Source organism: Mangifera indica, chromosome 20 (genome assembly GCF_011075055.1).
Source record: "Mangifera indica cultivar Alphonso chromosome 20, CATAS_Mindica_2.1, whole genome shotgun sequence".
NCBI classification, from domain to species: domain Eukaryota; kingdom Viridiplantae; phylum Streptophyta; class Magnoliopsida; order Sapindales; family Anacardiaceae; genus Mangifera; species Mangifera indica.
Genome location: NC_058156.1, coordinates 826,307 through 832,592, shown reverse-complemented (window position 1 = coordinate 832,592; position 6,286 = coordinate 826,307). Strand labels below are relative to the sequence as shown.

Genomic DNA, 6,286 nt, shown 5'->3' with positions numbered 1-6,286 from the left:
ACCCTATACAAGTGGATAGAAGTCACCCCTAATCACAATTTTAATATAAGTGAACAGATTGAAGCTTTACACGATTGATTGTGCTGCTGGATCCATATTATTGAAATAAAACACCATTCAAGACAACATTGGGATTCTTAGCTAGCTTGAGGTTAAAGTTTGAATTGATGCAAGCTCTTTTTAGGCAACACTGAAGTGTGAACAAATATTATTAAGGTATCTAGCAAGCATTCACAATGGCAGTAGACAAAGAAAAAGTTCGAATCTTGAAGCTAATTTGGAATCTAACCTAATATAATAATACTCTCTCTATAAAGTTTTTCATTATCATCAAAGAACTGAGAACTGTTCAAACATCTTCTGAATGAGGATGATCATTAGCATAGATTATTATTTAGTTGTTGTACTTAATAATTTGGTTTGAGACAAAGCTGAACTGTCATATCCAGCTTTAAGAAATTCGCTATGCGCATGTGCTATAGACAATATAAAATTAATTAACATGCTAAATTATGTTAATGGGAAAGATAATTTTTTTTTTTTTTTTCAAACGCAAAAAGGTTCTAAATTCTTGTCGAATTCGGGTTGTTCCTATCCAGTATAGATTGTTCGGCAGAAACGGAAATCCTAGGTATTCATAGGTTTTTTTTCTGGAATCTCTAGGGTTTGATCACTGTTTTACCAACTTTTCAGCAATTTTTTGGTTGAATGATTTCAGCCCACGTAGCAAACTAACAGATAAACGAAGGAACTACGCATACGTAGATGCCTACACAAAAATATACATGTAAATCTTTGCGTACGTATTCACATTTGAAGGAAAAAATGTACCAGATTTGATGTTTTTGAAGGCTGAAAAGCAGACTTGTGAACAGGGGCTTGGATGCAAGTACAGTTCATGGTTACAATATTATGGTTAAATATAATATAATTATATAAAAAATCTGCATTATGCAAAGGAAGTGATGGGCTCTACATAATGCGAGGAACTGGTGGGGGATTCTACCTGGGAACAAGAAAAGAAATTAGCCAAGCAGGGAAGAATATATGAATAACTCTCTTTTATTTAGTTTATTGTGAGGAATATTAAAAAAAAAATTTTGTGTCTGATCTCTGTCTTTCTTTTAGCTATATAAAGTCATTCCTCCCACTCACAGATCCATGGGATGCTTGTTTAAGCTGCTGATACTGGAAGCTCCCCGCTTCATCTTCTTGTTGACTCCTTTTCTGAGATCTTAAAGAAAAGCTTTTCTTTGCACCTCTTTCTTTCTCTCTTTCCTTCTACCAGCTTTCATCGTTTGGACTAGTGTCCATGTATATCTCCTTATTTCAGTTTAGTGCTTTTCAATTCTTCTGCTACTTTGACTGTGCAGGAAGTGGAAGAAGAGAGTTTATTTCCATGGGGTTCTTTAGGGTTTCATGGGACATATGTGCGTGTTATTTTTGTTTACACGTGATACTGCATAGATCTGTGCATCAATCTTGCAAATAAGCAAAGATCACTAAACCAGGTTTATAAAATTTGCATTTTTTGCTCTTTTGTTTACTGTGATAGTAATTAATGGTCAAATTTGTTGTTTTTTCCTTTTTCTCTTGGACTCTTTTTGTTATTACAAGTTAGAGAGAAGAGAGAGCTTTCTTCAGTCCACTCATGGGTGGCAATAGGATTTAATTAGCTGCCGACTCATTCATCCAAATACTGAGTTCAACAAGAATACCCAGTAAATGAGTGAATGATGCGGGAGACAAATTGGATCTTAGGCTTCCTGTACTTGGACTGAAGGGAGCTCCCTTTGCTGTCAATCTTATCCATAACTCTTGATCTTTAATTTTCATTACTATATATATTTATATGGTACAGATAACCTTTCTTCAAAATTTTTCATTGTTGGATTTTGCTGTAGAGTTGAGAGGAATACCCCGCAGATTTAGCTAGGGTTGAGTGAGGTATATAATCTAATATTTTTTTATTCTTCTTGAAACTGTATCAGTACAAATAGGGTTTTCTAAATTTATAATAATAAGCCATCATTTTCCAGCTTTGATTGTTAGCTTAATTTACTGATCAGTTATGTGTATGTACTGGTTTAGGGCCTAAAACTTTGAAGGTGCAGGGAGGTTTTAGGGTTTCATTTCATCAACGGCAAGCAAGGCCAGCCGCAGTTGTTATTCTCTCAACAAGGCAGCGCATGAGGGAAGATGAAGTTGGCAAGCAAGCAAGCTCACGCTCAACGACAACACCGTCTTGGGTCTTGCTCTCTTGCTGTAACAAGTTCCTAGACATGTCTCTCAGTCTGTATACAATTACCGAAATATCCTCGCCATCTGTGCTTGCAAAGTATCCCTAATTCTAAATCTTCTTCTCTCCTTCTTCTACCTTTAACTTCTTTTCCTTCTTAATTATGGGTTTCCATAAATCTGCTTTGCTTTGATGATTATCATAAAATTCTCTTCTCGGTTTTCTGTATGACCTTGAGAAGTTTAGATTATGCTTCTTTGTTCGAGCTTGGAAATTAAGATTAAGCTTGCATATATACTTCTTTTCTAAGTGTCACTGTAATTAATTTGTACCAAGATTTATAAACTACTTTGCCTAAGCAAGCTTAAGAAAGCTAAAAGGCATTTGGCAATGGCAATTCATCAACAATGGGCTAATGATCCCAATCTCGATTTCCCTCTTCATCTTTGAATAATCGGATATTGACAAAGTGGGTTCTTCTTGAATATATATATAATGTAATAAAATTAAGCTAGGGTTTTATTCTTTCTTTCTCTAGCAATAACGAGAGAATTGATGACAAGTGCCACACTTTGCAGCAAAAACGTTGTGGTTCTCCGAAAGAATATCTGTGAAGAGAAAAATAATCCAATTCATCTCCCACCACAGGTCGATGTTCTTGTTTTGTTTTAATTTTCAGTTCTTTTATATTTAATCAAGCACCAATCTTTTCTTTCCTCTCTAAGCTCAGAGACACTATGCTAAATATGGATACCAGCTTTTTCCTTGAGTCTCTTTCTTTCTCTCTTTTCCAAAATCCAGTGGCTCTTCCTGTGTCACAGTTTATCATTGCACCATCTTTAGACAACGCAAGTGCTGTTGTCTTTTGGCATTATTGTTTTAGAGGTATAGACTGATGGATATGGGAAATTTTAACATAATAAAATGTGTATATATTTTTTATAAATAATTTAATTATACAAATAATATGTTATTATGTATTTAAATTATATGTATAAAAAAAAGGTGAATATATCATTGTTGTGTTCCAAGTCCCCCATCCCCAATGGTGCCAAAGAAAGATTAGATTATTGAATAAATTTAATAATCAATCACGATTTTAACATGGTTAAAAATTGAATTCGATGATATGTTTCATGGGGCCTGGATGTCTCGTTCCATTTGGAAAGGCTTAGTACAAATGAATAGCATTGATTTCTTATTCACAATTGTCGTATCCAACTTCATCTTCAAGATCATAGACTTCCTGTCAAGGGATGTTGTGTTTTGCTTATAATATAATTAGGGTTGGACTGCACCAAGCCCCTCTTGCTTGGCTCTATTTTTTTTTTTTTGGTTCGAGTAAATTAAACTTAAATTTGATTTGAAACTATCCCAACTAAAGTTTGATCAAGTCATATTGAATTTAATAATTGCTTTTGGTGGCCTATTTCATGATGTGACAATCACAGGATTTTTTGTGTTTGCAGTCTACAACTATGCAGCAAAACTAGGACTCATCCTTTTATCTTGTAGATATCTGAGAGAGACTGCTCTTATTTCATTTCTGTCTTGGCTCATAACTCATTTCTAGCTTAAAACAATTTGCCTAGCTATGACAGGCTATCTTTTCATCAAGTGGCTGCCAATCTAACCCCCATATATATATATGTGAAACGATCCAGCTGCCAAATACTTCAATTATTTTTGTGCTTCTATATTTATGGAAATTCAAAACTTTCACCTTACCCCATTGAAGCACAGTGCTTCTACATTTATGGAAATTCAAAACTTTCACCTTGCCCCATTGAAGCACAGTACCTAACCAGCAGTTAAAGAAATCATTTTCATAATCAGAGCTGCAAACTTTGACTATTTACCAGTACAGATAATAATTCATCATCAGCGAGAGAGAGAGAGAAACATTTTCATTTGTAGCCAACCATAAAAATGGTAAAATCATTTTCTTTTGATATTATTTTTTATTTTTATTATATTATTAAACACATGTTATATATTATTAAAAGATACTGGTAAGTATGTTTTCAAGTATTATTGTGCCCTCCTTTTTTCCATTATTTTACATACCTCACTATTCTTGATGGTATAATATTTGATGACTAGATGAGTATTGTCATAATCCTAGTATGATAGAAGGATGTTAGCACTTCAATTATCGAAATTGATGAGGATAATTTCTTGACAAACAATAATTTAATGTTCGATGATTGTTGTAATCGTAACAGATTTGAACTTATAATTTTTAAACAAAAAATTAAAGAGGATTCGAATCTATACTTTAATATATATAACCTTTCTATTATCACACAGATTATCCTTGGAACTCCATTTGGAACTTTGACTCTATGACAAAATCAAAGGAAAAGAAAGGGAAAAATCTGCTGCATTCTTCTTTTCAATCGAGTTATGCTCTCTCTGTAGGCCGTCACAGGCACTTTTCAAGACCATTCCTTCTATACTAGTTGTGATTAAAAGTTTGACATGTTTGCAGCTTTTCTTTTTTCAACAAAGCTCGCAATTACCAGTCAGTCTGGACTTCTAATATTATTATTCTTCAGCATTTAAATATGAGAAAAAAACTGATATGATATCAAAGCACTGCGTCAAAAGGGATTGCTTGTTATATCTTTTTAGGAAATGAAAAAGGTAAAGAAAACAAGCCCTAGTGGATTTCTCTGTTGAAGGCATGCACCTCGATGCACAAGATTAAGCAGTTCAAACTTTAGTACACATCATGGAGAAATGAATAAAAAAGATGACTCAGTTTATTTTCAACCCTTTGATCATTTTATTGGCCCTGTGGTGTGGTCCAAAGGCTTGATTTTCCCAATTCCACTTTTGCATCTGTATCTGAAACAAAGTGTCAGGAAATGAGTTGGGAAAAATAAACACTTTCTGAAAGCCTAATAAGTGGTATTAGAACCCAATGTTATGGAAAGTATCCGTCCAGTTGAGTGGTATCAGGTTTAGGATAAATGGTTGGCTTGATCGAAGGGAGTTTGAGTTTGTTGTAAATGGTGTTGAATTGATTACCCAATGTATGTAACTTTGCCCATCTCGGAGGCCTAATTAAGGGAAGGGAGGTTTTGATCATTTTACTCTTAGTGAGATGCATAAACTATGGAATATAGATTTTGGGACGGGAAAAACACAATAACACTTTGTGGAAGTTTAACAAGTGGTTGAGAGAGACCCGATAACACTCTTTGAAAACCTAACAAGTGATATCAGATCCCAATGTTAAGAACAATTTCATCTCAAAGAAGGTATCAGTTCAAATTCCAACCTCAACTTTGCCCATCTCTAAAAAGCCAATTCAGGGAAGAGAGGTCTCAATCCTTTTACTTCTTGTGGGGCTCTTAAACTCAAGTTTGAGGATAGGTGGTAGGCCTTTGATTGAGGAGAGTTCAAGTTTGTTATGAGTGGTGTTAGATCGATGACCCAATGTCTCTAACTTTACTTATGTCAGAGGCCTCATTTTGGGGAAGGAGGTTTTGATCCCTTTTCTCCTTGTAAGACGTATACACTCAGGTTGAGAGAAGGTAATTGACTTGGTTGAAGGGAGTTTGGGTTTGTTGTGATGAGTAGTATTGAACCTATGACCCAGAAGAGGATTATTAAAAATCTTATGTTGGTTGAAGATTGAGTTGGGTATAACAAGTGTGAAGAAAAGTGTCACTTTATAGATAACTTCTAAAGTGGAAGAAGCCAAATAGTAATTTGTGGAAGGCTAATGCAAAGTTAGCCCCAACCAAGCTATTTCTAAATGTCCTACATATATAACGTTATTAAATAATGTATAGTTCAAAGGACCAATTAAAATCATATGACCGCATCCTTTTTATTAGGGTAGATACTTGAATAAATTTATTACTGACATAGTATTAATAGTTATCTAGACAATATTTTATTATATGGTTAGATTTTATTTTATTTTTAATTTAAATTTATCAAATCATATAATAATATATTATTTAAATATTAAATTAAATACTCAAAATTAAGTATATATAAAAATTCAAAAATATATCTGTCCATTTTAAGTTT

General features: G+C 33.7%; 1 long non-coding RNA gene across 1 annotated transcript; it reads left to right on the top strand.

Annotated features, from left to right (window-relative positions):
- The first annotated feature begins 619 nt into the window (after nucleotides 1-619).
- Nucleotides 620-2,630, top strand: LOC123203981. The gene is made up of 2 exons (XR_006499433.1): nucleotides 620-1,511; nucleotides 2,092-2,630. It is a non-coding gene; the product is annotated as an uncharacterized LOC123203981 (long non-coding RNA).
- The last annotated feature ends 3,656 nt before the right edge of the window (nucleotides 2,631-6,286 follow it).